The sequence below is a fragment of the Silurus meridionalis genome, chromosome 10, assembly GCF_014805685.1.
Source record: "Silurus meridionalis isolate SWU-2019-XX chromosome 10, ASM1480568v1, whole genome shotgun sequence".
NCBI classification, from domain to species: domain Eukaryota; kingdom Metazoa; phylum Chordata; class Actinopteri; order Siluriformes; family Siluridae; genus Silurus; species Silurus meridionalis.
In genome coordinates, this window is record NC_060893.1 from 11,257,583 (window position 1) to 11,279,160 (window position 21,578).

The 21,578-nt window shown below is 36.5% G+C and overlaps 1 protein-coding gene across 3 annotated transcripts in view; it reads left to right on the forward strand.

Annotated features, from left to right (window-relative positions):
- The first annotated feature begins 3,519 nt into the window (after window positions 1-3,519).
- Window positions 3,520-21,578, forward strand: part of otud7a (OTU deubiquitinase 7A) — a 66,198-nt gene continuing 48,139 nt past the window's right edge. For all 3 annotated transcript variants that reach the window (XM_046859608.1, XM_046859610.1, XM_046859611.1), the window contains exon 1: window positions 3,520-3,678. The gene's annotated coding sequence lies outside the window, so the exon portion shown is untranslated. The remainder of the gene's footprint in view (window positions 3,679-21,578) is intronic.

A 21,578-nucleotide genomic window follows, 5' to 3' on the forward strand; every position in this document is an offset into this window, starting at 1 on the left:
ATAACATTGCTTTAGGTATGGGTATAGGATTGTAAATCTCTAGATAAAATCCATCTTATCTGTCTTTTTAACAAGCTATATATGAGTATGAGATGAATGCTTCTATCATACATCCACTTAATTCTTTTTTCTTGTATACTGGCAGATGTATATAATATTTAGCTCCATTTAGCAGCATGTAACCATGAGCTACAGATGTCCTCACAAGCATTGGTTTAACTTGTTTCACCCCTTGTTCAGTGTGTTTTTGTATAATATGAGGTTTTTATTTATAAGAAAATGAATCATAGCACTTCTCACCGTCCATCAGTTGATTTCCTCCTATTAATCTTACAATCTTGTATGAACAATCACCTCAGTGATTTATTGTGAATTTTGTGGTATAATTGACTTTGCCATAACACTTAATTTAATTGTTTTAAATTGATCTGCAGCTTTAGCTAGGTCAACCCTGGATGGGACATCATAGGTTTCAGGATCACAAAGCCAGCATCCAAGCAGATCTTCCACATGACACTTTCTGGTCTTCACAGTCTGATTTTGTGTTACAACCCTAACCAGGGTTTCATTTGCCTCTGTCAGCAGGGAAAACCTTGTCCTCATACTACTGTTTGGCATTTAAGAGCTTTTTTCCAATGCCATGGTTCAGGCCATAGATAGTGCCCCTCCTCATAACTAAAGTGTCTTGAAAACCAAATTCTAATTCTAGATTGGAAATCTTCATTAGAGGGTTGGTCCAATCATATCCTGATTTCAAATGCTCACTGTATAGATTTAGTTTTGATCACCACAGACAAGTGCTTTGTTCTAAAATAAACTGCGTATCACTGTTTAATTCAAATATGTTATGCTTGTTTTGTACTTTTTGTTTGCATTCATCCCTTTGAACCACAAGCTGTTTTTCATACACAGGATCAGAAGATATTCATCTTCTACATTATTAAAGAGATTATTATATTGCCATTTGTGCTCATTAATCTGGTTGTTTTTCACATACTTATTGCATACATTTGATTTATTGTCGTGAAAAAAACCCATATATATATATATATATATATATATATATATATATATATATATATATATATATATATATACACTGCATATAAATAGATATAGATGGAGATATATAAAACATTATTGTGCAAAATATACAGAGACAGTGCAATCAAAATAAAACACATATAACAGAATTATTTCCACTTCTGTAACAGAAATATGATAGAGGTAGGATATGATCTGCAGAAATCTGCTTTAAATTATGTGAACAGCAGAGGGGGTAAGAGAGTTAACCTCAATGAGTAGTTTTTTGTATTGGCTTCTTTTAAAAAATAAAACAAGAACATTTATTAAAAAGCTTATGTAAAATAAATGTCACATACAATTAGCATACTGTATACAATATTGTTCCGTTTTTAATTTATGTTGCCATCTGAAATTCAGATTTTATCTGAACAACACTTGTAACAAGATGTTCAGAGACAAAGTGTAATGTATTTGTTACTTGGCAGAGCACCTTTCAAAACTTATGGTTTTCATTGGTTTATAAATGAGCAAGAATTCTTAAGCTTTCAGTGCAAATGTCCTACTAAAATGCAGTGATAACATTGCTTTCTGTTTAAAAACATGTTTTTTTTTATTTCAGGCTTTAAAAATATAGTGCTGTTGGCACAGTTTCCCAAGCCTGGTCGTGGAGTGCCCCCTGTCCTGCACATTGTAAAATTTTTCTTGCTTGCAAAAAAATATGTTTAAACTAATCAACTAATTAACAGTCCTTTCTGGGTTGTAGTGTACGTGTGTTAGAAATGTATAAATGCTATATTTGCTGGATAGGGGGTACTCCATTACTTGCAACTTGTTCCTTAAAGTGTTTTATTAATTTATTAATTTATTAACACAAAGTTTGACTTTGTAAAAATAAAGTGTAATAGGTACAAGTGAATAAGTGAGCAACATTAGTACAGGTAGTAAGAGTGACCAAAAGCTGCACAGGTGGTAGGAGTGAGCAGAAACAATACAGATGGTAAAAGTGAGTAGAAATGGTACAGGTGATCGGAGTGAGCAGAAGCGGTACAGGTGGTAAAAGTGAGCAGAAACAGTACAGGGTGACAGGAGTAAGCAGAAATGATACAGGGTGATAGGAGTGAGCAGAAACGGTACAGGTGGTAAAAGTGAGCAGAAACAGTACGGCTTGATAGGAGCGAGCAAAAATAATACAGAGTAATAGGATTGTGCGGAAACGATACAGGTGGTAAAAGTAAGCAGAAACGTTATACGGTGATAGCAGTAAGCAGAAATGGTACAGGTGGTACTAGTGAGCAAAAAACGTACAGGGTGATGTGAGTGAGCAGAAACGTAACAGGTGGTAAAAGTGAGGGAGGGAGCAGAACAGTATAAGGTGATAGATAGGATTGAGATAGGAAAGGATTGAGAACAAATAAGGGGATAGGATAGGAGTGAGAAGAAACTGTACAGGTGGTAAGACTGAGCAGAAACAGCAAAGGTGGTAAGAGTGAGCAAAAACCATACAGGTGGTAAGAGTGATCAGAAAATGTACAGGTGGTAAGAGTGATCAGAAATTGTACAGGTGGTAGGCATTACCAGAAACAGTAGAGGTGGTAGGTGTGAGCAGAAACAGTACAGGTGGTAAGAATGAGCAGAAATGGTAAAGGTAGTAGAAGTGAGCAGGAATGGTACAGGTGGTACGAGTGAAGGGAAACAATACAGGTGGTAGGAGTGAGCAGAAACGATACAAGTGTTAAGAGTTAGCAGAAACGGTGCAGGTGATCAGAGTGAGCAGAAATGATACAGGTGATAAGAGTGAGCAGAAACTGTACAGGGTGAGAGGCTTGAGCAGAAACTCGACAGGTGGAAAGAGTGATCAAAAACTGTACAGGGTGAGAGGCATGACCAGAAACAGTACAGGTGGTGAGAGTGAACAGAAACAGTACAGGTGGTAGAAGTGAGCAGAAACAGTACAGGTGGTAGGAGCGAGCATATACAATACAGCTGGTAAGAATGAGCAAAAACGGTACATGTGGTAGGAGTGAACAGAAATGGTACAGGTGGTAGGAGTGAAGAGAAACAGTACAGGTGGTAGAAATGAGCAGAAACAGTATAGGTGGTGAGAGTGAACAGAAACAGTACAGGTGGTAAAAGTGAGCAGAAACAGTATAGGTGGTGAGAGTGAACAGAAACAGTACAGGTGGTAGAAGTGAGCAGAAACAGTATAGGTGGTGAGAGTGAACAGAAACAGTACAGGTGGTAGAAGTGAGCAGAAACAGTATAGGTGGTGAGTGAACAGAAACAGTACAGGTGGTAGAAGTGAGCAGAAACAGTATAGGTGATAGGATTGATCAGAAACTGTACAGCTAGTAGCAGTGAGCAAAAACAGTACAAAAGGTTGAAGTGAGCAGAAATGGTACAGGTGCTAAAAGGTGGCAGCGCTTTTACAGAATGGGCGTGGTTTAAAGGCTGTCGTTGACGTCATGGAACCTAGCGGGTGAGTGGGCGTGGCCTTGTCACTGTGCTGCTGCATCGCTGAACAGCATGAAGATGAGGGAGATATAGTGGCTGTTAGACGGGCGGACAGTTTTGGCCTGTGTCTTTAAAAGCCATATCGTCCTGGAGTTTTGCTCAGTCGACGTGAAATGAGGAATAATGAGTGACTAGATAAAGGTAAGACATGTTTGAATCGCGCTGAACGCTAACCGGCTCGTTGAATCACTGCGTATCCAGGGCAGGTGCACCTGTCTTTCCACCCCTACGTGCTCGTGCTGCTTTTAGTTGCATCTTGCGGATATCGAGGTCGGTATCCGAGGGTTTTTCTGATGCGGCTGCTCAGGAAATTTCTGGTGTATTTTCAGAAATGTATGAGGACACAGTCCGTCTCCTTGCCGAAAAGCCGTCGCTTTGTCTATTAACGTGTGGCATCACGGATTATCGATGTGGCGTAACGGCGGCTTAAACGTCAAGATCAAGAACAATGCACTTTGCTTTTGCAACATCAGGACTGAACATTGGAATTGTGCTTCATTGTTGTAGGCGATGAATAACACCAGCTGGGCTTAGAATCCAGTCCGCACTTATTGCACAAGACCAGGATGTGCTCCCGTTTCGCTTTAACGCTTTGCTTTCAGTATGTAGCCCAAATTGCTCTATGTTATAGATGCGTTACAGTCGTCTCTCTGTCAGTCCCCTATTAGTTGACTCACAGTTTCCCTATCAGCAACATGAAGGCTACAACACACATCTCATTTATGCTTTGTCAGCGTTGTATGCTGTGTATTTAATACATTTCTGCCTATAGCCTATGTGAAGTTAAACGGGTTAACGTGCATGTATACATATTTACATGCTATACCTATAATACTGAATACATTTTAGATTACTTAGTATATTATAGAATCTATATTACATGCTACTGATCTTTATTTATACTACCAATGCCTTCTACCATAGCACCTTCTACCAATACTACCAATTATACTACCGCCAGTGTGATTAGTGTCTTCCAGTTTCTTTAGTATGTAGCCACATATTTTATAGAAGAAACATGTCAGATTGGCACACTTGTCTTTTTTTTGGGTGAAAGGTAATGCTAGCCCATGCAAATCCTCACGCTGCTCCATGCAAAGCCTTACCTTCAGCATTGCACTGCCAATATGTGAGAATTACACAGCAAAATCCCTAATGTTGAACCACCGGTGTTTATTTCACTTTTGATAAACACTATAGTGTTAATCGCACCCATTAGATTTTCCATATACAATGGTTCAGCATATGTTTTGTTTTTTGATGTAATTTTGATTTGCTACATACTACACATGAAAAACATATAATGTACAGGATGTACCGGAAATGCACATCATATGTTAAAGCTATTTAAGTAATACTTAGCACGTTTTAGAGTTGGCCTGGTGTATCCTGAGCGAACCAGGTTCTCTGTGTGTGCAATGCTTTAGCCTTCTGAAATTCTGAACCAATTCTGTAGCCACAGCCTGCAGTAAGACATTTATGAATAGATGGCTTAATCACAATCTGTGTTGTATGTTGCACATTGTGAAAAAAACGATTACAGTTACAAATGCACTATTATTATTTAGTTATTATCTAAACAGTATTCAGCATCATACAGTGCAAGCAGAGCTGTAGTTGTACAAGCAGAATTGTACAAGCAGAACTAGTTGTGTAATGCGCTCTTTATGTGTAGTGCGTTGCATTTTTAATCTCATATCCATCTCTTTATTTTTTGTCAATTTATTCAATTGCATTTTACTGACATATTACCAAAAGTTTCCAACGAAATTGAGGAGATTGACCTGGGTAGCATAGTGATCCTAGGTCCAAGGTTGAACCTTGAGCTTGGGTTGCTGTCTATATGTTTTCCTTATGTTTGTATGCACAAAATATTACAGGAGATGGATTGATTACAGTAAATTGCCTGAGTTTGAATGTATGTGTGTGATTGTTGCTGAGTAAGGACCCATCTAAGATGTATTCCTGCCTCACACCTAGTGGGATATACTCCACCACGACCATGATTAGGATAAAGTGCTAACTGAAGATGAATGAATGTAGAAATTACCTTGCCCTAACAGTCTCTGATTTTATCAAACAGCCTGGTGAGACATTTTTGTTCCATGTTGCTGGGGTTCCACTCTGCATTAGTTTTTTTCATTACAGACAGAGATGAGGCGTCAGAAACATTCAGAGACAGATGGAGCAATCAGGGCGAATCAGCAAAGTGGAAACACTGACCAGTGTGGTCACTGTAGGCCTGTGCTTAGCAGAGCAATGGGGGCTGCGCTTGTCTGCTGATCAGTTACTATATGAAATTCAGACACATCACAGACACGTTCAGAAACACTGAGCAATGATGCTTCTATACTGTAGGAGGCTTGTATTTAAACTCATTAAGAAAGTATAAGTATAGAAAGCAAAGAAAGTATAATTTAATGTATCATATATATATATATATATATATATATATATATATATATATATATATATATATATATATATATAAATAATATAATATAATATATATTTATTGAATAATTAAATATAATTAGATTTATAGTTTTTTAGGAAAATTGCTCCATACCACCATTAGCATTAAAGGCTAGAAAAAACCCATAATGTCAGAATTGTACATGTTGGTAAAAAAGCTGACATGAAAATACAGAATACACAGCTGAAAATAAAATATCAGAGATGCATGTCACCAATTTATTAATGCATAATTGCAAAATCTGAATGATTGCTGTCTTTTATTTTCACAGCATGTCATGACATTTTTTAACAATACAGCTGCACTCAAATACTCATGTTTTCTCATACACATTGTCTCAAGCTGTGCCATGTCACTGTCTTTGTAATTCTTTTCAAACGTGAAGAGCCTTCAAGAATGTAGTCCCAATATTTTTTTAAGCTTTGGTTAGGAAAAATAAAGAATCTCTTTTATTTTTGGACAAATCAAGGTTAGCCATAGAACAGAGTATGATTCTCCGGAGTGTATGTGTGCAGATATGAAATGCTCTTTTTTTTCCCCTCTCTACATAATAAGTAAAATGTATCATAGCAATGATCAAATATGTTTAAAAGGACCAGCATTGAAAAGGCTGAGCCCATCAAAGGGAGAAACTGTCGCCTCTTTCTTTAGAGAATTCCATTTCCCTCCCACCTCATTCCCGGAAAGTTTAGTCCTCAAGATGAGATGAAATGAGTCAAGTGGCCCACAGCAATCAGTGCTCAATCACTGCATGGTGCTTTGAAGTGCTCCACATCCTCACAGGTGGGAAAGCAATGTTAAGTGGTCTAGGGAGAGGTCACATTCAGGCCAGAATAATGCGGAAGGAGATCGGGATAGTGAACAGGTTAGCGTATGAAAAAAGGGAACTGGGAGGGGGGGTCTGGGGGGGAGGTAGGGTTTATGTGGGTCATAAATACAAAAGAAAAATGGTGTGGACCCAAATGGATGGATTTGAAACTTTTTAATCACATTAAACCAGCTAGCAGGGTGGAACCCCCTCAGTGCTCCAGGGTTCAGAGATTGATCCTTGCATTCAGTCCCCACGTCTACATTGAATTCCTTACTTTCCTTTAGGGGAAGTGGTAACTCAGTATTTAAGACTCTGTATTACTGATCGAAAGGTCAGCGGTTTAAGCTCACATATCACCAAGCAGTCACTCTTGGGCCCTTGAGCAAGGCCCTTAACCCTTGGTGCTCCCGGGGTTCAGTATCATTGCTGACCCCATATTTCTTATATCACTGGGATATGCAAAGAAAGAATTTCACTGTGCTTTAATGTATATGTGACAAGAAAAAAGCATCCTCCTTCCACTTCCAAAAATCATGCTGGTAGGTCCAGTGGCTGGAGTTAAAGCCAGTTCAACAATATGGCATACTTAGGATAACATGCAGATGTTTATAAAACTGAAGCAATTTTTATATTAAAATGTTACAAAACAAAAACAAGCCATTAAGGACAATTTTATTACTTTGTTTTCAATCACTTTTTTACACATAAAAACCATTTAATATTGATTTTTATCAAAATATACACAGTGTTTAAAAAAAAAAGCACATTGTGAAATAATTTATAAAAATACATCACCCAACCCAACATTTAATTGCCCTAGGCGTGTGAATGTGTACATGTGTGCATGGTGTCTTGAGATGGCCTTCCATCCAGGGTGTATTCCCATCTCGTGCCCAGTGTTTTTCTGAAAAGGTTCTGACCAGCATAAAGTAGTTATTGAACATGAAAGACTTAATGATTCATGCATGAAAATTAAACATATTCTCCAACTGAAGTGTTTTACCCCCCTGGCTTGATGAAAGAAAGATGCTAATTAAAAGCAATGTAAATTCTATTGACTGTTCAATGCAAAACATTTAGTTTCATATATATTTCATTCTGCTCTACAGATGTGTTTGTGACAGTTTTGTAGAACGCTGTTTTTTCAGTTCTGCCCTGGCATTGTTCTAGTTTCACCAAAAGAGCACCATCAAGATGCGGCAGAGATCCTTCTCCAGGAGGACCTGTCCTCTTTTGTACTACTAGTTTGAGAAGCAGGTATAACATTATTCAAGAATTCAAGAAGCGCCTGTTCTCTTTGCCATGCCAATATTTATACAAGTCCACTTGCATTTTGAAGGGGAAGCATTCTGAGCATTTAGCCATTTTCCATTCTTGCTTGGCAGCTTCATAGCTCATCACATTCCTTCATTTTAGCGTCTTCTTGTCATGTGATGTTTCATGGCTGTAGATTTTTTAAATGAAGAAATTCCATATTGATTGTACATCATTGTATTAATGCCTTATTCAAATACTCTTCAAACATTTGGTTTCAATTGAGAGTACCGTAATCGTTGACACACAATAGACCATTTTTTAGGTTCCAATTAACGGCAAAAAACTGAACGTAGAAAAGAATGATTACTGTGTCATTGTCATTTGAACTGAATTATTGCATTAGGTGCATTAAGATGCCTATCAGGTGCCCTTAAATGACCCTGAGTTGAAATGCCCCGTCTATCTAATTGCAAAGCATTTCATGAAATCTGCTGGAAATCATGGCCTCTCCATTATAATGTGCCATCCACAATTGTACACATAACAGACAAAGTACAACCTTGTACAAAATCTGTTGTTTTAAGCTTCTGTTATGTAAAATGTGAAACACAGTGTGAGAGTAACATCTTTGACCAATGTATATGAATCCAGTCAACAAATCTCGATGAATTGATGGCTAAATAGATCATTAGTTTAGATAGATATCTGAATGAATAAAGTGATAACAGAATAGATGTAATTGTGTAATTGTGGGGAATTTGACAAAAGAATGCTTAAGCAATTTTTGCTTACAGTTTTGCTCATTCAAACATCTTAAAATAAAGGTGAATGTAAACCTTATACAGTCTTAATAAACATACACCCTCTTAAACTGGATTTCGATTTAGGTCAGTGTTAGAGATAAACTATACACAAAGCTTGATTTCCCTGAATCTAAATAATATGGTTTATTAATAGTGACATAATAAATGACCAAGGTGAAAGACATTTTAAACGACAAATTGCGCAACCTTTAAAATCTTGATGCAAATTATAAACAAATTTCTGACATTTATTACTGGCTAAAGTTTGCTTTACAGGATGTACTCCAAGTACACATACTGTATATTTACAGAATCTATGCAAATTGGGTATATTTTTACTGTATATTTTGTAAAACATAAAAGTATTCCCATTGGAATTCCACATATCTGTTTTTGGTTAAGATTGGAACTGTATGTTTAATACTTATAAGAAAGGAACCGATTAATGCAGCTGTTTAATGGATGAGACAAACTTGGTAATAAATAAGTATAAAGCTTGGTAGTAAAAAAAAACTGCTGTTTAAAAAGTGAAATACATTGGAGCTTTTTACTGTCATTAATATTTGTTCTTCCCACTGAACCTCAACTTGTAAGATGCATTTAAGTCTATATAGTGTGTGGATGGATGGATGTATTGTAGATGTGCACTTGTGGACAATACTTCAAAGATAAAATAAGCATGTTTTAAGTTCTAAGACATGTTTGAGCAATGGCAGTTTTATTTTGAATGGTTATAAGTTCAATATTGCTGACAAAAAGTGTTTGTATTTTTATTTTTGCTGTTTATTTGCTTCTATACAAATAGGTCTAGACTGTACTAAGTGGCAGTGCTCTGTCAGGAATGATGAGGGATGACCATTTATGTTCTCTTTCCAGATTTGTCTTCACAGTTTCTTGCAGTAGCCCTATACTCCAGACAGCATGTTGATGAGGAACAAACATGTCTGCTCCGAAAGTGATGTGTGTGCTGAAACTACTGTACCTCCTGTTAGTGTGTGTGTGCTTGCATCTTTCTTTCCTCACATCACAGAGCTCCAACTGTGTGTGTTTGTATTCAGTATGGGTGTGTTCTTGTTGCCACACCCTGCCCTCTCGAGATAGAGTTTGCACTCTGTTGTGTTTGCTCTGGTGTCTGGATGAGATATGTGACATTGGCCTGCTTTTCCTGTGAAGGAGGATCCATCTGGCCTACGGTCTCTTTTCCTACACCCTTCTACTAAACGTTTTTATGTTGCTTGAACCAAAAGAAGTATTTGACAGTTTAATATGCTATAAAGGTTTTATATTGCCTTTCAGGTTTAGTTGAATGCTTCAGCTTGTTTTATTTGATATGTTCATTTATAAGGATGTTCTTGCATTTGACAAGATCTAAATTTGGTGTTTTAGATGTAAAAGTTTTTTAGCCTTGTCACTGAAAAAGGACAAGTGGATGGTGGATATGGTACACTTTTTTTTCTCAATGCTCCAGGGTCTATGGTTGTGCGAATATTTGCAAGTTCTCTCGATGTCCGTGTTTGTTTCTTCCCACTTCACAAAAACATGCCAGTGGGTGGACTGACTATACTCATTTTCACCTAGGTACAAATAAGTGTGTGATTATGAGTGTGTATGATGCCCTGCTATGGTAGTGCACACAGTTTTCCTGGATTAGCTCCAGATCTGGCATGTACTGGTCCGGCAAAAGGTTAACCTAATGTTTGATCTGTAACCTTATCATTGCTTTCATAATGACAAACAACATATTTCATACTAATTGGTAAATAACTGGTAAGCTGATGGATAAATAATTGATCACAACTAAATGTTTATGATCTACAACTAAATGTTTATGATGTATAAACTGCTTTGTAAGCTAAGCTTAGCACTGTTAGTGATAATGCAATAAAGGGAATACCTCATGGATGCAAGGTCATTTTGCCCCCAATGATTATTTCTTAGGCCAGTAAATTCTTTTAGATCCCCAGATCCCTGTTCCATTGAATACTGTCCTCAGAACAATGCTCATCAAGTGTTAATTTAAATTCATTAATGAAAGTAATTCATTCATTATTTTCACACACTCCTTTTCCTTGTTCTCTTTTTAAGATTTGATGAGAACTTACTGCTATAGAAACAACCAAGAAAAGAATTAGAATGGACATTCAGAATGGAGCACAGATCATGACTCCCACTGTCAGTGAGCTGTAATCTTCAGCGGTCTGATTTCCTACAAATTGGCTGCTAGAAAGGAGAAATTAGGTAAATACAAAAGGCTGAACCTTTCTTCTCTGTTTTTTTTTTTTTTTTTTTTCAGATGTGTAGTCTATCATTTGGAACTCTAATAAGGTTATGTAGGAAGAGTTGTATCGTAATTGATGTTAGAAGAGCTCTCCTGTCACATTGAAGGTCAGGATATTGTTGGGATTTCAAAATAAAATGGCAGGTTTCTTGACCTCATCTCCTCATCACATGATAGAGCGTCTATGATGGCAGTTATTCCCAAGATAGCACAGAGTTGTGAAATTCTATTCTTGTATTATTGTGAGTCGTAAATTAATTGCAAATTAAGGTGATAATAGTCGTCTGAAAAAGAAAATACACCCCTTTGTAAATTCTACAACAACATGAAAAAAATCATCTGGCCTTTAGCAGGTCTTAGAATGAGGTAAGTAAAACCTCATATGAATAACACATGACATATTACGCAGTGTGATTATTTGTTTTAACAAAAATCAAGTCGTAATGGACAAACATTTTAAAAGTTTAAAGATTGTTCAATAGCTTAAAGAACCATTTCAAGCAGCAGTAACGTTAAGTAATAATTTTCCATATGACTGTATCAGCCTCTCAGAAATTTTGGTTCATTCTTCGTTACAACATGCTTCAGTTCACTGATGTTTCTAGTCAACTCAACAACATTTGAATGGACCATTGCAACATTTTTTTTTCCAGACATTCTGTTTTAGATTTGCTGGTCTGCTAAGGATCACTGTCCTGTTCTCCAGTTGGCATGACCTAATTTGGGTCATGCTTTAGCAGTTAGACAGATGGTCTCACATTTGACCTTGTCATTCTTTGGTATACAGAGGAGTTCATGGTCTTATTACATCAAGGTCTTATGACTGCAAAACCAACCCCAGTGATCTCCACCACCATGCTTTGCAGTTGGTACGATATGCTGTGTATGGTTTTTGTCAAACGTGGTACGATGTGCATTATGGTCAAATATTTCTACTTCGGTTTTATCTTTTCAGAGGTCCTGTGGTTTGTTCGGATGCAACTAAGCAAACCTCAGCCATGCTGCCATGTTATTTTTAGAGAGGAGAGACTTACTGATGGCAACTCTTTGAAACATTGAACATATTTGTTCAGTCTTTTTCTAATTGTTCTGTTATGAGCGTTACCATTTCAATGCTAACTGAGGCATATATTTCAGTTCATAAGACTTTTATGAGTGGTGTGCTGGGTAACATTTAACGATTCCTGTATTAATTTTGCGCTCAGTTGAGCATTGTCTGTGTGCAGTCTTTGTGCATGTTTTGTCCTGTGTCAGTGTGGTTTTCTTAAGTAGATGGAAACTGCTTTTATATATGATGGTGTGTGGGAAAGAGTTCATGGTGCCCTGCAATAGACTGGATTAAGTGTTTACTGAAGATTAATGGAGGGATGGATGTATTTTTTAAAACACAAGTTTAGGCATTTTATATGCTCTGTTTTTATTGAAGGTCATAAGTCCACCTTGTGTGTACATTCTACAGAAGGTAAATGTGCATTATGGATTAGAGGGGCATACCTAGTGGAATTGTTATACAGTAATATACAATAGGGTGATTCAGTATTTGCTGTACAAGATAGAAATTTATAGAGTTAGTGAGTTTAAAACATCTGACCATACAGGGAGGAATCTATTGTAATACACACACAAACACACACACACACACACACACACACACACACACACACACACACACACACGTTAATATCTCCAATCATTCTCCATGCTGCATTTGCAGAACTTACTTGCTGATAGCAGGACTCTTAGTTCTAGAAGAATCAGCAATGCAGTTTTTCATGGTTTAGCCAACACAGCATGTGAGCTGTCTTTTTTTTGTGTTGCTCCATTAGTGATCAACTGATTAATGTATATTCACAGCATAAAGTTTTCAGTAGTTTTGAAACTAACATCTTAATGCATGTGGGTTTTTACGGATGCCCATAGCAGGGACCAGTGACAATATCCAGCCTTTTATCAAATGAGTGAATATAAAAGGACTGTGGCTACTATCAGACTTGTGAAATTAAAGGAAAGTAATACACCAGAAGGCATAGCATGGTCTTGCCTTACTATAATAATATTTATAAGACTGGACTAAAAGCAAAAAAAACCTAAAAAACCTAAATAATCCAGAGTCAAATGCACTAAGCTGAAGAAAGTTTTTAAAAGTGAATTCAAACCATTTTTGTTTCGGTTGTGGTGTTTGCAATATGGACTACATACTAAAAGAAATGTTGGCATTAATCACCGTTTAGTTTCACACATCTACATGACATGTCTGCTTCTGCCTTTTTGTTGACAGTTAAAATTTACAAGACATTTAGCCAGTCAGTTATGAGGCCAGTCATGTGAAGTTTTCAAATGAAACCGCACCCTCTAAAGCATATAGACTTTGTTTGCATCACATGCTTTAGCAAGATCAAAAATAGTTATGTGGACATGCAAGAAAGAAGATGAGATTATTCTTGGATTTTATTTTGTAGTGTAATCCATTTATGTAACACAAAGATTAATATTCAGAATTTTATTTACAGTGAGGAAAATAAGTATTTGAACACCCTGCTATTTTGCAAGTTCTCCCACTTAGAAATCATGGAGGGGTCTGAAATTCTCATCGTAGGTGCATGTCCACTGTGAGAGACATAATCTAAAAAAAAAATCCAGAAATCACAATATATGATTTTTAAACTATTTATTTGTATGATACAGTTGCAAATAAGTATTTGAACCCCTGTCTATCAGCTAGAATGACCCTCAAAGACCTGTTAGTCTGCCTTTAAAATGTCCACCTCCACTACATTTATTATCCTAAATTAGATGCACCTGTTTGAGGTCGTTAGCTGCATAAAGACACCTGTCCACCCCATACAATCAGTAAGAATCCAACTACTAACATGGACAACTACTAACATTAGAAAATGGAAGAAGCTAAACATGACTGTTAATCTCCCTCGGACTGGGGCTCCATGCAAGATCTCACCTCGTGGGGTCTCAATGATCCTTAGGAAGTTGAGAAATCAGCCCAGAACTACACGGGAGGAGCTGGTCAATGACCTGAAAAGAGCTGGGACCACCGTTTCCAAGGTTACTGTTGGTAATACACAAAGACGTCATGGTTTGAAATCAGGCATGGCACGGAAGGTTCCCCTGCTTAAACCAGCACATGTCCAGGCACATCTTAAGTTTGCCAATGACCATTTGGATGATCCAGAGGAGTCATGGAAGAAAGTCATGTGGTCAGATGAGACCAAAGTAGAACTTTTGGGTCATAATTCCACTAAACGTTTTTGGAGGAAGAAGAATGATGAGTACCATCCCAAGAACAATATCCCTACTGTGAAGCATGGGGGTGGTAGCATCATGCTTTGGGGGTGTTTTTCTGGACATGGGACAGGGCGACTGCACTGTATTAAGGAGCGGATGACCGGGGCCATGTATTGCGAGATTTTGGGGAACAACCTATTTCCCTCAGTTAGAGCATAAAAGATGGGTCGAGGCTGGGTCTTTCAACATGACAATGACCCGAAGCACACATCCAGGATAACCAAGGAGTGGCTCTGTAAGAAGCATATCAAGGTTCTGGCGTGGCCAAGCCAGTCTCCAGACCTAAACCCAATAGAGAATCTTTGGAGGGAGCTCAAACTCCGTGTTTCTCAGCGACAGGCCAGAAACCTGACTGATCTAGAGAAGATCTGTGTGGAGGAGTGGGCCAAAATCCCTCCTGCAGTGTGTGCAAACCTGGTGAAAATCTACAGGAAACGTTTGACCTCTGTAATTGCAAACAAAGGTTACTGTACCAAATATTAACATTGACTTTCTCAGGTGTTCAAATACTTATTTGCAGCTGTATCATACAAATAAATAGTTAAAAATCCTACATTGTGATTTCTGGATTTTTTTTTTTTAGATTATGTCTCTCACAGTGGACATGCACCTACGATGACAATTTCAGACCCCTCCATGATTTCTAAGTGGGAGAACTTGCAAAATAGCAGGGTGTTCAAAAACTTATTTTCCTCACTGTATTTGTTTTGTTTTTATTTTGTCTTTTTCTGGATCTAATACATGCAACTGAATTATACCTGAATACACTTTGTTAATGAACAAAGTAAGGGCCTTGTTCAAGGGCCCAACAGTGGCAGCTTGGTTGTGTTACAATTTGAGCTCATGACCTTCTGTCCAACATCTTATCTACTGACAAATCACTTTTCTTTTATAGTCTCTTATATTCCTCCCTTCAACACGTTCTATATGACTGAATGCATCAAACATTATTCTTGGTTGATAATTATTAATCTATTTTATTGTGTCTGTAGACCTAAAGGAGCAGCTGGTGCATACTTGTTTCCTTCTGAGGAGACCAAATTTTGAGAAATAGGACAGGAGTGAGCAAGATAGAGAGAAAAAGAAATAGACCCAGGTCTGGCAGAGCTGCTTTACCCCACTGCTGCGTTCAAATGTGTATAAAGCTCTGACTGTTGCTCTGCCAATCAGCAGAGAGCTGACATCTGAGGCTGTACTGGAGAAGGATTTAAGTGCTTTGCCTTATTGCTAACAATACATTTTACTCATCACACCTCCTTGTGCCATGGCGGATGTTTCAGGTAATTCGCTAAACATGATTCATCACATCACATGCAGCTTTGCAGCTCTTTCTTCCATGATGTTTTTGCATGTTCATAATATCTTTCCGCGGTTCATGGTCACAGCAGATGAACCATCAAAGTGTGAACCAGTGAATATGCACCTTATTAGATATAGCCTATTTTAGCTTTATGGTTTGTAGGCAGCATATGTTAGTTGGTGTGTCTAAGTAGGTGTGAACCAGGCTCATGCATGTGTCTGATGCTGCAGCATCAGCACGAGAAGCTGATAGAAGGATGCCTAGGGATCAGCTGGCCCAGCAAACATACACAGCTGTTTGCAACTGGCATGTGCCAGCACTGACACACAAATAGACCAGTTCACAGTATTAACATGTCTGACACATCATTAGGTATAATGGTTTGGATGTTGATCTTAAACAGACAGATACTAGTTAGAGCTGAATCTAGACAAAGTTCAAATTTAGAGGAAGCTTGTTTCATTTTTGCCATTCAATTTTTTTTGATACAATTAATCACTGTTACTGGCAAAAGTTGAGAAATTTACTAAATGTGGTAAACACATCCAGATTCTTTCATCATGTAAAAAATTATTTATTCATTGAAATCATCTGAACAAAATTGCACTGTGTCAAATTCCTCATTTAATTTAAAGAAAAGTATGAAAAGTTTACTTCAGGTAATACATTTCATACTACAAAAAAATAGAAAAGAAAAAACCCTCTGAGTTCAGTCAGTAACATGCAATCGAGGCCTCAACTGTGGAACATGGGACATGTGCATTATAATATTAGTTCTTAATAGCTAGCAAACACAATACAAACTACCCTCTACAAAAATATATGTAATAGCATGTATTTTATTGATATCATCTGTGCTGCCACACGTTAAATATTAGGTTTGACAGAGGTTTTAATTAATTACCTATATTTAGTTCAGTTACCCTTCTGAAAAATCCTTCTGAATTGTTTTTGAGAAAATACCACAACAGTAAACAAAGTATACATTTTGGTCAGCATTTGATCATTTGGCCTGTGTGTCACAAATTGCAATGAATGCACAATAGCAGAAGCAGATACAACTGCTTGCTGAGATTGTTTTATGAAATAAATGGGCATACAATTCCAAACCTGGCTGGCAAGAATCAGGAACAAGTCGTGCAATAGTCAAGTCAAGTCAAGTCAAGTTTATTTCTATAGCATTTTTCACAATGGACATTGTCTCAAAGCAGCTTTACAGAATGTAATTATTTAAGAATTAAGGTGAATCCTTAAATAGTCTGGTCTTTATGGCTGCACAAACATTCTATTGAAAAAAATATAATAATGTAGTGTTTAACAGTGGAGTACAACATGAAAGTTAAAAGTATTAGGTGAAAGAAATATTAAAGTAAGCCCCAGACTTAGGCACAGTAACAGAAAAAACAAACAAATATTTCTTAATAAATAGATTATTTAGGCCCAGTTAATATGACTAACTAACTAATATTTCACATCAGTGCTGTCTATATATTGTTTACATACAAGACTAATGTGTTAATCTACAGGTTTATTTTGTCTCCTATACAATTAGGGTGATATTAGGGTTTAGTAAACAGTGAAATGGCTATTTGTGCTATAGTGAGAATAGGGGATACTTGTAGTTTCTCAAGTTTAATGGCTGTTCCTGTGGATAGAAATCTTCCACATGACATCATTACATCGGATTCCTGTGGATCATGTAGATCTGTTACACAGAGGACGGAGGAAGAAACACATAACATATCCTCTTCCTACTGCTGGCTTCCGGCTCTTTGCATCATTCTTAACTCTGAATATACAAACACACACACACACACACACACACACACACACACACAAACATACACACACTCTCCAGTAGCACAGGCCTGCCATTGTAACTGTTGGAGGAGTGAGTGAGTGATTCCTGGGCTAAATAGGCTGTGCTTTCTTACATACTGAATTTAAATTCAGTCATTGAATTTGCCTTTTTCAAGCAGGGGCCTTTAAATACGTATGTTTCTTGCCTCTCTTGCTTTGTCAATTGTCCATAACATTATATATATTTATTATAATCAATACTTTATGTTCCCTTTGTATAATTTTTAATTCTTATTATATACACTGATTACAGTAACGTTACATGGTGGAGGCATGTAGTGTAGTGTTTGTATAAGTATGGCAGCATTACAGAAATAAGGACATTTATACTTTAATAATGAATTTGTTTGAATTAATGATTATATGGTTATGTCTCATTTTATGCTAAATCTTCCGGAATATCTTTCAGCTGTTGTCTTAAATAGCTTACAATATAATAAAAAAAAACTTTAATGAAAAGCAGACTGTTATTTTATATTTTGCTGATAAACTACTAAAAGATTAATTAATCTGAGTAATTAAAACAAACAATTCAGTATTTGCAATAGCACACCAGTGTTGTATGTTAAATATTATTTTTAGGAATACAAATTTGGCAGTGTATACCAATATATACTGAAAGCTACTGCCATAATCGCTCTGCCCCTGCTCTGCATATTTAATGCATTTTAATTTTAATACAGTACTACAGAACTGCAATCCTTTGCACACTATAAGTACTATATTCTTAATGAACATAAAGGAGATTACTGTACTTTTTAAGACTCACTTTCATCCCTGTGGGTCAGTCGCATTTTCCACTCAGGCTTTAAGCAATTTAAGCCACTGGTATATTCCTAAATGCAGGCATATTTTTCTTCTTTGTGATCAAACACATTCCTGAGAGTACACTGAGGAGGAGGCCTGACCTGCACACAGTCAAGGGCAGGTTCAGAACAGTTAAAGGAAAACAATGTTTTTAAGGTTGTCCACAGGTTTCCCAGTGCTGTGCTCAAAGGGAGTGTCAGCTCTGATGTTGACTATTTTGTGTAAGAGAGGTTTTCTGTGTGTGATCAAACAAGGAACATCAGCATGCAATTAAAGTACATAGACTGTTGTGCTGTATATAGATCTTGAGCATTGTGATTTTTTGTCTGCTCTTATTAATGCACTAGACAGAACACTGTGTTCTAGGATGAACCGAGCAGCCAGAGGCTTAGGTTAATGCTAACCCTTTATGCACTCTAAATATAATAATAAAGATTACTTATTTCTTCTACTTAGGATTACATGATTGTTTCTATAGTAGCAACATATTCACAGAGATTTGTATAAAGAAAACTTTACATAATGGAACCAATAATAAGTAAATTACATTCTTTTTTTTTTTTTTTTGCACAAAAAACATATATTTTAATAAGATGTTGAGTAGGAGCAGATTTTTAAGGAAGGCGATAACACTTGAAAGAAAGTAAGAAAATTAAGACCTTACCGGAACTACCTTTAGCACAACCTACCTCAGACTCACTATTTCATTACATGTAACTTAAAAGGTATGACTTTTAATTCATAAAATAATGTAATAATAGTCAAATCACTTTAAAACACTTTATAGGATAGTTTCCTATAACATCTTGTTTCATTGTATTTTATTCCTTATATACGAACAATGTAAGAAAATGAAAATGTAGCTTATAATTCATGTAAATTGTGCTACAGAACTTTATTATAGTCCATTACTTTATTATTACTATGCTGTCACTAATGTTCTCATGAGCCATTATTATAACACGACATGACATGAAGTGACATGCTATTGCTTTGAAAATACCTGTAACTATAACTGCATACATTATTATTTTATCATGCATTATGAATACAGAACTCATAAGTGTTACTGACAACCTATTAAGATTTCTCTCATTGGCAAAATGATCATTTTTCAGTCCAGTAGTCATCTAATTTAGCTTCTTACTGCACCAGTCAATCAGATTTCTACTACAGTCTTTATCTCTCTCTCTCTTTTTTTTCTGTCTACACCACATGAAAATTCACATGCCAATGGTCGGGAAGTGTGCGAGTGGATAATGTGTCGATACTGTAAGTCTGGTGATGAGATTAGCCATTACAGTAAAAGCTCAGACTGTTCAGCCTCTTACTGTCAATATAAAACCTGATCGTCTGAAACTGTCAGTTTACAAACCTTGCTGTTTTATATATATCTGATATCTTTGTTTTGGTATATATACAGTATATATATATAAAAACCTCTTTATGTATACAAGTGTACATTACAAAATGCAAAAGCCACATATTACGTTTAACTATTTTTCATTTTGACATTTGGGATTTGTCTTTAAAAAAAGCAATTCACTCATGCTGGGTTGTTTCTATCTGTAAAAAAAAAAAAAAAGAAAAAACAGCATTTGAGATGGCAAGGTGAAGCAATTTGTGTAAATCAAATGTTTTTATATTTTTTTATGATAATTGCAGATGGCAAATTGACAACCATATCAGTATAAAATATAATACAACATTATTTTGACAATTTTTGTTTAGAAAATACAAAGACATTTTGTTCTGTTGTAAAGGTATAAGCAATTCTTAAGTATAAGCAAATCTTGAATATATGAATATGAATTTACTTTTGTATAATAATTAAATGATATATGCATAAATTAAATATACAAAGATTGAAAACAAGAATTTAAACGTAGTAAAGCCACAGTATATCATGTTTGAAAACAGATAAGTTACTGTTGTAGTAGACAAACACTATAAAAATTGAATGGAACGGAGAAACACAGCAAGCTAACAGGCTTGATTTAAAAAAAAGGAAAAAATATGCATTTGTGTACAAATGCATAAGCATTCGCTAAAAACCACAACAGTGACTAAAAATGTAATTGTTTACTGCTGCTGTTATTTGCTTTTTTTAGATTTAGTGTTTGTTCACACCGTTTTAATTTACTCCATCACTATGTCGTGAGGCAGGTGATTGCGCAACCTGATGCTCGTGAGCCATGCAAGAACTGATCCAGTACGACTGTCCCGAATTGTACACAATAGCATTTCATTAAACTATATCATTTTAACATAAAAAGGATTATACAGTTTTTGCTTACCATGCTGATGTTTTGCCTTCACCCGTGACACCAGGGTGTTTGTGCATCATTGTGGTCCTCCTATGCTACACAAGCTCAACTTTGCATAACTTGCAGGTTAGTTTTCTTTGTTGCGTTTAATATAAAATGCTCCCATGCCTTGTATGACTTGGGATGCACACTCTTGTTGACCCTGTACTTTCTACCATTTCGCAAGCAGCTGTGTTATCTTGCCATCACGCTAGTCCGTAATTTGAGAAGTCCAACTAATCAATAACGGCATTTGTTGGCATCAAATTTCATTATCGAATTTTATCGATTGGTTGTTGCAGCCCTAATTCTAATACATATTTCATGACTAGGAAATATGACAGATTATAGTATGCCAGTGAGAATGCTGTATTCATTGGTGGTGTTAATATTATACGACGTCATTTTATCATAGAATTTTTTGTACACTGCTATTAATTTAAATTCTGTAGTGATTGGAAAAATTATTGCTGAGATTTTTGTCTCTGCATGTCGATTAAAATGAAACTGTGCTCACACTGTAAGTGTTTGTGCTGTGATCAATTTGGATTTATTTGACATTTCCACTCCTGTTAATGAGGTTTGCAAAATTCAGTCAAACATTAACAAATGCAGTCATTTTGCCATCAGCATTATTACACAGTGTTTTCGCGTCTGTTTGAAATGCTGGCTCTGATCTAAGCTTGGTGAAGGGGTATGATGCAGCATAGTGACCGTTCCATCTGGTGATCTTGGCATCCAGTTGGTATCCGGTTTTGTGCCCGGTGCGGCTCTGCCTACTCTCTTATCAGCTATCACACAGCCTGGGCGCCTTGTGTAACATGTTTGAGGCAAAAAAATAAG